A 12,307-nucleotide genomic window follows, 5' to 3' on the forward strand; every position below is an offset into this window, starting at 1 on the left:
CTCCTCGGGCTGTGTAGGGCACGCAGTGGGACAGGGTGGTCCGCGACCAGTCCCCCGGGTGGACTGTGTAGGGCGCCCTGAGAGACAGTGCCAATGTCCTTCTGCCCAGCTTCTCCTCTCGTCTGGACTTCATCAAGTTCTTCGACTCGTCCTGGATGCCATTGCAACAGTCTTGGTATCATGTCAACGTCTTGTTCCTGATGTCTTCGCATCGACCCTGGTCCGGGATGCCGTTGCATCGACCATTGGTCCGTGATGTCTTCACATCAGCCTTGGTGTCATGTCTTCAGCTACCTTGGTGTAATGTCCTGTGCCAGCCCTCGTCTCTGATGCTGTCCGCATCAGCCTTGGTGTCATGTCTTCATCTGCGATGCTGTTGCGTCGACCTTGGTGTTGTCTTCGTGTCAAGGCCCGTCTGCCCTCGACCTCAGGCCAGGCCTGCTGCTCCATGCTGATCCAAGTGGCAGGTCCGAAAGCGCTCGGAATGGTCGGAGGACCATTCACATTCCAATATCATCTTGTTGTTGGCCTTGGGAGCTTGCAGGCCTGGCAGAGGGTAAGACCGTCAGCCATGCTGGAACATGCCGTCAACCCTCGGTTCGGTCCTGGATCCATCTGGGGTCGGGCTGAGGCCCAAGGGCACACTAAACACCCCCTTTCTTAACAATATTTTACTTTATAATTAAAGCTAGGGGATAAGTATTAATGCTGAATTAGTATAATATGGTATTAAGAATATTTTCTTGTATATGAAATATGGTTTTCTTGTTTTCTGGATGTTATTAATATCCTTGTTATTGGCATGTTTATTATTGTCAAATATTGATATAATTAATAATGAGTAAATTAAAAAAAAATCCATCTCTTAAAAAAGAAAAAAACCCTATGTTTGGAACCATGTTCTGCAAATTTTGATCAAAAGTTTTGCTTCAGAAAGAAACTAACTTAACCATTGAACAGATACAGGTAATTTTTTCCCCATGAAATGTTAGAAGAAAATAGTAACTGTCAAATTTCTTAATGCTTCTTCTACCTCTTTCCTATTTTTGGAGCAGTGTGTTGTGGCGTAACACAGCAGGTTACACCAATAAGGAGGTCTAGATCTAGAAATGTACAGGAACATGGAGCCCAAATGCCATTGGCAATAGCTTTGAAAGCTATAACCTGTTCATCATCATAACATAATCAAATTTAACATAATCACTGAAGGGAGGACATTAAGGAAAACTATTATGGTAGCATTTAACTTAAACAAGAAGACAATGATAAAATGAGGAATTAGGTTAAAAGAATGGATGAGGCATGAATGCTGTTTAAAAACAACATCTTGAAATCCTAGATTAGATGTATTCCATGCAATAGAAACAGAGAAAGAAGGTCAAATGCCAGCCAGCATGGTTAAATGGTGAGGTGCAAAAGGATATTAAAGCCATAGGTCACCTTTCAAAAACTGGAAAGTGGATCCAAATGAAAATAAAGAGCATAAGCACTGGCAATTTAGATATAAAGCATTAATAAGGCATGCCAAAAGAGAACTTGAAAAGAAGCTTACCAGAGAGACAAAAAATAAAAATAAAAAGACTTTTTCAAGCATATTTGAAGTAGTAAGTCTGTGAGAGAGTCTTTTGGACTGCTAGGTAATTGAGGGCTAAAAGTCACAATCGGGGAAGTCTGTGATCTTTACTGAGGAAGGTTTTAGGGAGATACCTACATTGGAAACCACCAATTCCAGAGGAATTGAAGTAAATCACGGTGAACCAGGAAAAGTAACAAATCACTGGGTCCAGATGGTATGCACCCCAGAGTTCTAACTTCTCATTAAAATCAGTTACAGTATCCGAGAAAACCAAGATGGCCAATGTAAAACCCATTTTTGAAAAGGCTTCAGGGGTGATCTGGGAAACTACAGACTGCCAAGCTTGACATCAATGTTGAGGAAAATGGTAGAGATTCTGAAGAACAAAATTACTGGCCATTTGGATAGACACAGATTAATGGGGCAGAGCCAACATGGATTTAGCATTGGGAAGTCTTGATTTACAAATCTTTGAATTTTTTGAATGAATTAATAAACATGTGGTCAAGGGTGAATCAGTTAATAAAGTGTATCTGGATTTTTAAAAGACATTTGACAAAGTTCCTCATCAAGAAATTAAAGTTATAGGATAGGCAGTAATGTCTTATTGTGAATTATAACTGGCTAAAAGAGTAAACAGAGAATAGGACTGAATTGTCATTTCTTTTATTAAGAAAGTTAAATAGTGTAGTGCCTCAAGGATCTATACTAGGTCCAGTGATTTTTAATATATTTATAAATCATCTGGAAAAGGGAGTGATGAGTGAGATGATCAGATTTGCAGATGGGACACAATTATTCAAAGTAGTTTAAATCATGAGCCAATAGTGAGGAATTGCAACAGGACTTTGCGAGCCTGGGGGATTGAGCATCTAAATGACAGGTGATATTTAATAAGTTCAAAGTGATGTATATAAGGAAGAATAATCCAGACTAAGTATAAGATGCTGGGTTCTGTATTTAGAAATCTCCAACTGAAGGAAGTGATGTCATCCAGCCAAAATGGCCCCCTAAAAACTGAACTCTCCATGGGGCCTTAATAAAAACTAATTTTTTGGAAGTTCTGACCCTGGAGTACTTTTGTTGGCGCATCAGGCCCAGGTTGTTTACTCAGCAAATGCTCTACCTCAGCTTTCAGCTTGGAACTTCCCAGTTGGAATGACTAATTCAGCCTGCTTATTGATGCCTGCTTATTGATGCCCTGTCACGCTCCTTTCTCTCAGAGGATGTTCCAGAAGAACCTCAGCATATAATCGACCTGAAGAAAGTCATCTTGGCGGCTACTCATACTGTGCCCACTGGTAAAACCATCATGCCTAAACATCTCAGGAAGAAAGTGCTCTATTGGGTGCATGATTCCAAGCTGGCTGGCCATCCTAGTCAACGCCGTACCCTGCTGAAGCTCCAGAAGTATTATTGTTGGCCAACTATCAAGGAGGAAATGCTCTCCTACGCAGCATCTTGTGCCAATTGTGCCAAGCACAAACCTACTTCTGGCCAACCGTGGGGATTGCTGCAATTGCTTCCAGCTCCGGAACATCCCTGGACGCATATCGCTACTGACTTTGTAGTTGATTTTCCCCTCTCTGGAGGTATGAATACTATTTGAAACTATTTTCAGTTTCAACCACTGAAATACTATTGAAATACTATACAAATGAATACTATTTGAAACTATTTTCAGTTTCAACCATTGTTTAAATGTATCCGCCCCTGAGGCGACAGTTCAGTTCTCTGTAAACTGGTGCGATATGTATTCTATACAGGAACATCGGTATATAAAAATAATAAATAAATAAATAAATATTTGGGTCACAGTCAACCGCTTCAGCAAGATGGCCCATTTCATGGCGCTGCCTGGCTTACCTTCAGCCTTGGAGCTTGTGAAGCTCTTCATAACCCACATCTTTCGCCTTCACGGCCTACCGAAGTACATAGTCTCGGATCGAGGGTCACAGTTTACGGCAAAATTCTGGAAGGCTTTGTGTCAGCTTTTTGACATCTCTCTAGATTATACATCAGCCTATGATCCTCAATCAAATGGCCTTCTCCTCCAAGAACTTATCCAATCCTTTTTTAAACACAACAAAACTAACTGCACTAACCACATCCTCTGGCAACAAATTCCAGAGTTTAATTGTGCGTTGAGTGAAAAAGAACTTTCTCCGATTCGTTTTAAATGTGCCACATGCTAACTTCATGGAGTGCCCCCTAGTCTTTCTATTATCTGAAAGAGTAAATAACTGATTCACATTGATGTCAGCGGAGCATAATATTTGTTAAATAAAAGGTTATATCATACTTTGTTCTTGTATTTTGTAGTTTCAGTCAGTGAATATCCCTGAAGAAGTCTGGTAGGGTGAAACAAGGGTCCCTTATCGGATCTGAGTGTTACTGTACCGCTATAGTACAAGGAGAAGCTTTGGAGACAGCAGAAGACCTGGGTGTCATTGGATTGCTTCAGTCAAAAAAAAGGGGAATTATTTTGGAGTTGGTGGATTTTTTATATAACTGCCATATAATAAGAGGAAATTCCAGCAGACCTTGATACTCATCATTAACACACAATATACTATTTGGTATCATTGTAAAAATGAGTGGTTATAAGGTGATTGTAAAAATTAGTGGTTAGGAGGTTTTTCTGATAGTGTGATTGGGTTTGCGAAAGTTTTACATTTTTAGACGTAAGAAAGGATGGTTCCAGTGGTATGAATGTTGTACGAGTGGATTCCTTTTAATGGTGGATTATTGAGTATAGAGTGTCATAACTTTGTGGATATTGTAATGAGTATTTATGATATTGTATTGTGTAGGTAGAATAATATGTATTTATGATATTATTTTTGTGACATTTTGAATATTCTATATTGGTTTTGTGTAATTGAAGCACCTTGATTTATATTTCTTAATAAACACTTTGGAATTATTTTATGAATATTATACTGTTTCTATAGAATGTATGTCTCTCACTTTATTAGTATTTCTTTGCTGTTGCCAGGATTTGATAATTGCATAGGACTGTTGAAATCTTAGGTTAGGAAAAGCACTTCCAGACAAAGCTATCAGTATTATTTAAAGTGATTTCTAGTTTTTCATCCATCTATATAAACTGCATGCACATTAATTAGGTCACTATACCAGAAAGTATATGAATGTTGTTGCATCAGAGGTGGATCCTTGAGCTGAGGTGGGGTTGACACCATCAGCAGGTGGAGTGGGCTGAAGCTAGATGCTGCTGGAGCTTCACCTATCCCAGCCCTCATTCCCCTCGGATTGAGCCTTTGGGTGCTGGGGCTGGCAGGACTTAGGTGGGCCTTGAGGTTAGTGAATAGCGAGAAATGGTTCAGCCCAGAGATAGCAGCTGGTAGATGGTGTAGTCCTACCCTGGACTGGATTCGGTACAGAAACTCAGGTGCCAAAGGAACTACAAGTAACTGGAGGCGCTCAAACAAATGAAGGCCTAAGCCTTGTAAGTCCACATCCAGACGATAGGCGAGAGGTGGCATCACTGACCGGCTAGGATCAGAGCCACAACCCAACAGATCGCTCGGTCTTCCCTGACCCTGACAATTCGAACTCTAATTTCTCTAGGATTTCTTGTCAACTACGAGAAATCCTACTTAATCCCATCTCAAACCTTATCCTTCATTGGAGCAGACTTGGACACCTTACAGGCAAAAGCCATCCTTCCTCATCAACGGGTTCAAACCCTTGTGTCCCTAGCTCGCCAGCTGCAGTTTCAACCCACAGCTACAGCTCGCCAATTCCTCATTCTGCTGGGACACATGGCCTCCTCAGTTTATGTGACTCCAATGGCCCGTCTGGCCATGAGAGTCATGCAATGGACTCTGAAGTCACAATGGATCCAAGCCACTCAGCCTCTGTCGACCATTGTCCGCGTCACCGACGCGCTCCGTCTGTCTCTTGCCTGGTGGATAAATCAATCCAACCTCCTACAGGGCTTGCCCTTTCACCCACCAGATCCTCAAATAACTCTCACCACCAACACTTCCAACGTCGGATGGGGAGCCCATGTAAACAGTCTACAAACTCAAGGATTCTGGTCTCCAGAGGAAGCCAAACACCAGATAAATTTCCTGGAGCTTCGAGCAATCCGATATGCTCTCAGAGCCTTTCAAGATTCCCTATCAAATCACATAATCTTGATTCAGACAGACAACCAGGTGGCCATGTGGTACATCAACAAGTAGGGAGGCACAGGCTCCTTCCTTCTCTGTCAGGAAACTGCGCAGATTTGGGCAGAAGCCCTCTCCCGTTCCATGTACCTCAGGGCCACCTACTTGCCGGGAGTAGAAGATATCTTGGCAGACTGGCTAAGCCGAGTCTTCCAACCGCACGAGTGGTCACTCAATCCCTTGGTAGCGACCTCTCTTTTCCAAAAATGGGGTTATCCCCACATAGACCTCTTTGCGTCCCCTCAGAACCACAAATTGGCCAATTACTGCTCTCTCATTCGGAATCACCACTCTCGGCCCAGGGATGCATTCTCCCTCCCGTGGACAACCGGTCTGCTTTATGCATTCCCTCCACTTCCTCTTCTGTCGAAGACTCTTGTGAAGCTACGTCAGGACAAGGGAACCATGATCCTGATAGCACCTCACTGGCCACGCCAAGTGTGGTTTCCCATACTCCAGGATCTCTCCATCCGCAGACACATTCCCTTGGGGAAGGACCCGCATCTGATCACTCAAAACGACGGATGCCTCTTCCATCCAAATCTCCAAGCCTTGTCCCTGACGGCATGGATGTTGAAAGGTTAGTCCTTCAACCACTTAACCTATCGGATTCAGTTTCTCGTGTCCTCATCGCTTCACGAAAGCCTTCCACAAGAAAATCTTATTCCTATAAATGGAAAAGGTACACATCATGGTGCACTTCTCAGTCCCTTGATCCCCTTTCCTGTCCAATTCCTAAATTTTTGGACTATCTTTGGCATCTGTCAGAATCAGGTCTAAAGACCTCTTCCATTAGAATGCATGTCAGTGCGTTAGCCGCCTTCCATAAAGGTATCGGGGGTATCCCTATCTCAGTACAACCCCTTGTAACACGCTTTCTTAAAGGCTTGCTCCATTTGAAGCCGTTACGTCCTCCGGCCCCATCTTGGGACCTTAATCTGGTTCTTGGTCGCCTTATGAAACCACCCTTCGAACCTCTTCACTCCTGTGACCTTAAATATCTCTCTTGGAAAGTGATTTTCCTTTTGGCTATCACTTCAGCTCGCAGGGTTAGTGAGTTACAGGCCCTAGTTACCTATCCGCCTTACACTAAACTCCTGCAAGACCGGGCGGTACTCCGCACTCACCTTAAATTCTTACCTAAGGTAGTTTCGGAGTTTCATATTAATCAATCCATCATACTACCTATTTTCTTTCCCAGGCCCCACTCCAACTCCGGGGAACAGACTCTGCATACCCTCGACTGCAAACGAGCTCTAGCTTTCTGTCTAGACTGTACAGTTGCCCACAGGAAGAGCACTCAATTATTCGTCTCTTTCCATCCTAACAAGTTAGGGCAACCAGTGGGTAAGCAGGCTCTTTCCTCCTGGTTGGCGGACTGCATCTCTTTTTGCTATCAGCAAGCAGGCATTCCTTTTCAAGACCGTGTTAAAGCACACTCTGTGAGGGCCATGGCGACTTCAGTAGCACACCTTCGATCGGTGCCGCTTCTTGACATCTGCAGGGCTGCTACCTGGAGTTCTCTCCATACATTTGCAGCCCACTACTGTTTGGACAAAGCTGGAAGACAGGATTCCATCTTCGGCCAATCTGTCTTGCGTAACCTTTTTCCAACATGACTTACCAACACCCTTCCGCCTACCCGGTGGGGTGCGGATGTCCTCTACCAAATTTCACCCCAGTTGTTGTGCCTGTTGCACGCCGTTGGGTACTTTTGGTGCACGTTCGGACATCCTCAGCTCGGTACTCACCCATTTGTGAGGACAACCATCCTGCTTGTCCTGTGAGAAAGCAAATGTTGCTTACCTGATGTAACAGGTGTTCTCACAGGACAGCAGGATGTTAGTCCTTACAAAACCCGCCCGCCACCCCGCGGTGTTGGGTTTGTTTTTCTTATTTTATTTTTCAGCACTGCCTGTAGTTTTGAAACAAGACTGAAGGGGGACCCCTGCTGGCTGCAGGGTTGGTGCCGTGCTGGGCATGCCCAGTAGGGGCCAGTCAAAGTTCTAGAAACTTTGACAGAAGTTTTCCGTGGTTGGGCTCCATCCTCGATGTCTCCCATTGGTGAGGACTAACATCCTGCTGTCCTGTGAGAACACCTGTTACATCAGGTAAGCAACATTTGCTATCTCAAACTTTCAAGCAGGATTAGAATTCCTGAGTTCTTGTTATCTGTTCTGCCATCAGTGACTCACTGCTGTTAGTTGTTCGCCAGTGGCTACCTTTGACCATCTGCCTGTGGGGATTCCTCGCATCCATCGGAATTCATTACCATCTTCAAGTCTGGCTTCATGGAGCTCCTTCCATCTCTATGTGGCTTCTTGAGTCTGTCCTAAGGGAGTGTGTTCCTTGACTAACAGTTTTACTTAGTTCCACAGCGACACCTATTGTCTGGCACGCCCCTTGTTCCAGCTTAAGGGGACTACTTCTTCTCGTCACCGAAGCAATTATCATCAGCAAATAGCCCCTTGCTTCATTACTATAGTGGCACCTACTGACCATCATCCTGAGCTTCTTAGTCTCCACTATTTATTCAGCATTGGACTCCGCCTTCCGCAAAATTCACCTAAGTCCAAGCGGCTTGGGTCCTCAAGGACTCCTCCCGTGGGGATCTCGGGTCTCCAATGGTGAAGATTACATCGATTTCTCCAGTTCCGACTTCCTGCTCGACTCAGTTTCTCTGCAATTCTCATCACACACGAGTTCCCGGATGTCTACTCCTAAGCCCAAGCAGCTCGGTTCCTCAAGGGCTCCTCCCGGGGGGATCTCGAGCTTCCAATGGTGAAGATCTTGTGAGCATCCTGGTTACAATCTTCGCTGAGAGTCTTCCTTCAGTATTGACTTTCCATCATCTTTGTTAGGCAAGTTGCCTCTAGAATGGCTCTCTAGCTTCTGAACTCTGTGCATTGGACTTCCATTTGAGCCCTCCTGACACCATGACTCTTCAAGCCAGCTAGTAAGCTGTCTGCGTAGTCTCCTGAGTTCCACCTTTACAGTGATAGAATCCAGTCTGAAATTCGTTCCTTGTTACCGCTGCGAACCAACAACTGGTCTTCAATTCAAGTTAATACTCTGCTATGTTTTCTGTTGTGGATACCTTGCCTTGAATTTTGCCTCCTTGTCATCAGAACATGAGATGGAAGCCTGCTATCCTGCAATCTCGTGCCTCGTTTGTCTATGTCTTCAATGTCTTGTTTACTCCATGCTTGGATCTTCAATATCCTTCATGTCATCAGCTACAGTATTGTCATCGTTACAGTGCCTTGCCAAGAATCTTCCAACGACTGTTCTTGGACCCTCGCTTTCCCCCTGTCAGTTGGACTGATACCTTGTCTCCTCCAGCTGTTGATACGAGGCTTGAGGAGGGGTCTTTAAGGAGGGGTTACTGGTGTGAATCTGTCCGATTCCGCGGACAGATTCCCTACCTGCTGGCTCTCCTGCTCTGTGGCAGGATGCCGCTGATGCCATCTTCCTGGGCCCGGAGGCCGCAGCAGCTCCGGCTCTGCTTGGCAGGGCCGCCCCCGCCGAGCAGCTGATGACGCAGATGCCCTCGTCGGGGCCCGCGCGGCAGGGCCACCGCCAGCTCCATCTTGCCACGGCTGAGACCCGCAGTCTGGAGGCCCCACTTCCCTGTCTCCTCTTCGCAGCCTGGAGCCACCCTGGATCAGCCTACGTGGCAGGGAGCTGCATCGTTGTGTCTGGGGTCCTCGTTTGGCAGCCTGGAGGCTGCCCCGGGGCCTGCCTGAGTTCCATCTGCCTTCCCCGCTCTGCCACTGAAGAGCGCAGGAGAGCGCCGCTGTCCGTGGTCCTGCTTCTGCTTCAGCCTTCCTTTAGGTGCCAGCACGAGCCTCTTCACAGGATTTAAAGGGCCAGCCACAGGAAGTGTTGCTGGCTCCACCTCATGATGACTTCCTGCTCCAGCCCTCTAAAAGGGATTCTTCGTCAGTCTCTCAACACCTTCGGATTGGGTTCCACAGTTGCCTGTGTCTTCAGACCGATCCAGGTCCTCCATGGTCTCCTTGCTTTGATGGCTTCGTGTTCAGTGTCTTCATGTTCCTTGTTCCCAGTCCTGGTGTTGCTCGAGTCAGGTTGTCCGTGTCTTCAGCTGTTTCCATGTTTCAGATGTTCCTTTTCCAGCTCTTCAGCGTCTTCAGGTTCCTGAAGTCTCCTGTCCCTGTCTTCAGATGTCTTCAAGTTCCAGGTACCTGATGTTCCATGTCTCTGTGTTCCAGAGATCCCTCGTCCAGGCTTTCTCTTGTCTCAGCCTTCCTAGTGTTCCAGCCTTTCCTGATGCTTTGCTCCTGTGCCTTCCAAGTTTCCTCCGCTCTGGAGTCTTCATGACCTGCAGCTCCATGGTTCTCTGAGTGACACTTCTCCATCACTAAAGTTGCTGCAGGGGGATTGGTTCCCTGTGCTCCGAAGTCGTCATGTTCTGCCAGCCCTTGTGGTGCTTTGGACGACATCGGGCTCCATTGTCGGAGTCCCACCTCGACTGGATTCTTCCCTGTGCTTGTTCCGCTGCCAGCGTGGTCCGTGACCAGCCTCCTCGGGCTGTGTAGGGCGTGCAGTGGGACAGGGTGGTCCGCGACCAGCCCATTGGGTCCTCCCGTGAAGGTGGGTTGTGTAGGGCACCCTGAGAGACAGTGCCAATGTCTACCTTCCCAGCTTCTTGTCTTGTTTGGGATACCGTCACATCAAGCCCTCGTCTGTGATGTCTTCGCATCAGTCCCTCGTCTGTGATGTCTTTGCATCAGTCCCTCGTCTGTGATGTCTTCGCATCGGTCATAGTCTCAAGTCTTCTATGTGCCAAGGACTCCGTCTGCCCTCATCCTCATCCTCGTTCCGGCCTGCCGCCCCTTGCCGTACCCAGCGGCAGGACCGAAAGGGCTTGGAACAGTCGGAGGACTGTTCATCAATCAACATTGCATTGTTGGTTGTCCGGGGTGTGCAGGTCTGGTTGAGGGTCAGACCTCGTATCCTAAGTCCTTGCGCCTGTCATGTCTTGCCATGTACCCATGCTCGCACCAGCTCACCTCCCACGGTTTGGCTTGGGGCTCCTCCCTGGGTCATACCGTGGCCCAAGGTCTCACAACCCTGTTTAGAGATGACTGTGCCTCCGTGCCTTGGAGCGTGACGGCTGACGGAGGTCACGCTCGTAACACTAACCTCATTTCTAAACCAATAGCCAATATTGTTAATCTTTCCTTAAATGAAGGTTTCGTCCCTGAACAACTTAAATGCGCAACAGTCAATCCAGTTTTAAAGAGACCCCAAATAGATCCTGCTGATTTTGCTAATCTTAGGCCTATGTCGAATTTTATTCTTGAAAAGGTTGTGAACAACCAGCTTGCAGAACATTTAGAAAAGCACAACCTTCTCTTCTCTGCGCAACATGGATTTAGAAGATATTATAGCACAGAAACTTTATTAGTAGCCCTACATAATACCATCTTGAGAGGTACAGACAATGGACAAACCTATTTTTTTTATGATGTTGGACATTTCTTCAGCGTTTGACACAGTAAATCATTCAACCTTAATAGACAGATTGAAGGAAATAGGCCTACAAGAGTTGACTCTATGCTGGTTCAGATCTTACCTGGAAAACAGATCGTATAAAATTAGGATAGACAATGCTGAATCTGATCTTTTTAAACTTCCGTATGGAGTATCTCAGGGATCTTCACTCTCTGCCACTCTTTTTAATATTTATATGTTCCCGCTCTGCAAGCTTTTATCTGGTCTTAATCTAACTTATTTTATTTATGCGGATGATGTGCAGATTTTAATTCCTATTGAAAATTCTATAGCTTCCAGCTTAAAACTTTGGGACATCTATTTAGGCACCATTAAAAAAGTATTAATACAAATGAACCTTGTGCTCAATGAAAAGAAATCTGAAATCTTATACATCTGTCCAAAACTAAGTACATTGAAAGAACTTGAAGTACGAGTAGCTGCTAAAGACCATCCTATTGCCTTTGATGTTAGGGATCTAGGGATGATTTTAGATTGCGAAGTGAGTCTCAAAAAATGGATCAGCAGTATAGTTAAAGATGGTTATTTTAAGTTGAATATTTTAAAGAGTCTAAAACATCTTTTATATTTTAATGATTTTAGGACTGTTTTACAAGCTCTTATTTTTAGCAAATTAGACTACTGCAACACACTTTTACTGGGCCTACCTACCAATGTTATACATCCATTGCAGCTCCTGCAGAATTCTGCTGCCAGACTGCTGACTAATAAAAGAAATTTGACCATATCACTCCCGTACTAAAAGAGCTTCATTGGCTCCCTATTGGTTACAGATCACAGTATAAAGCACTTGCCCTAAATCACAAATCCCTGTACAACAAGAAGGGTGAATGGCTCAATGCAGCACTGTATTTTCATATACCAACACGATTAACAAGATCAGCTAATACTGGGTTACTAGCAATCCCGACTGTAAAATCTGCACACATGAATACTGTTAGAGAAAGAGCATTATCCATTGCCAGACCCAACCTATGGAACTCTCTACCATCACAAT

This window comes from Rhinatrema bivittatum, chromosome 9 (genome assembly GCF_901001135.1).
Source record: "Rhinatrema bivittatum chromosome 9, aRhiBiv1.1, whole genome shotgun sequence".
NCBI classification, from domain to species: domain Eukaryota; kingdom Metazoa; phylum Chordata; class Amphibia; order Gymnophiona; family Rhinatrematidae; genus Rhinatrema; species Rhinatrema bivittatum.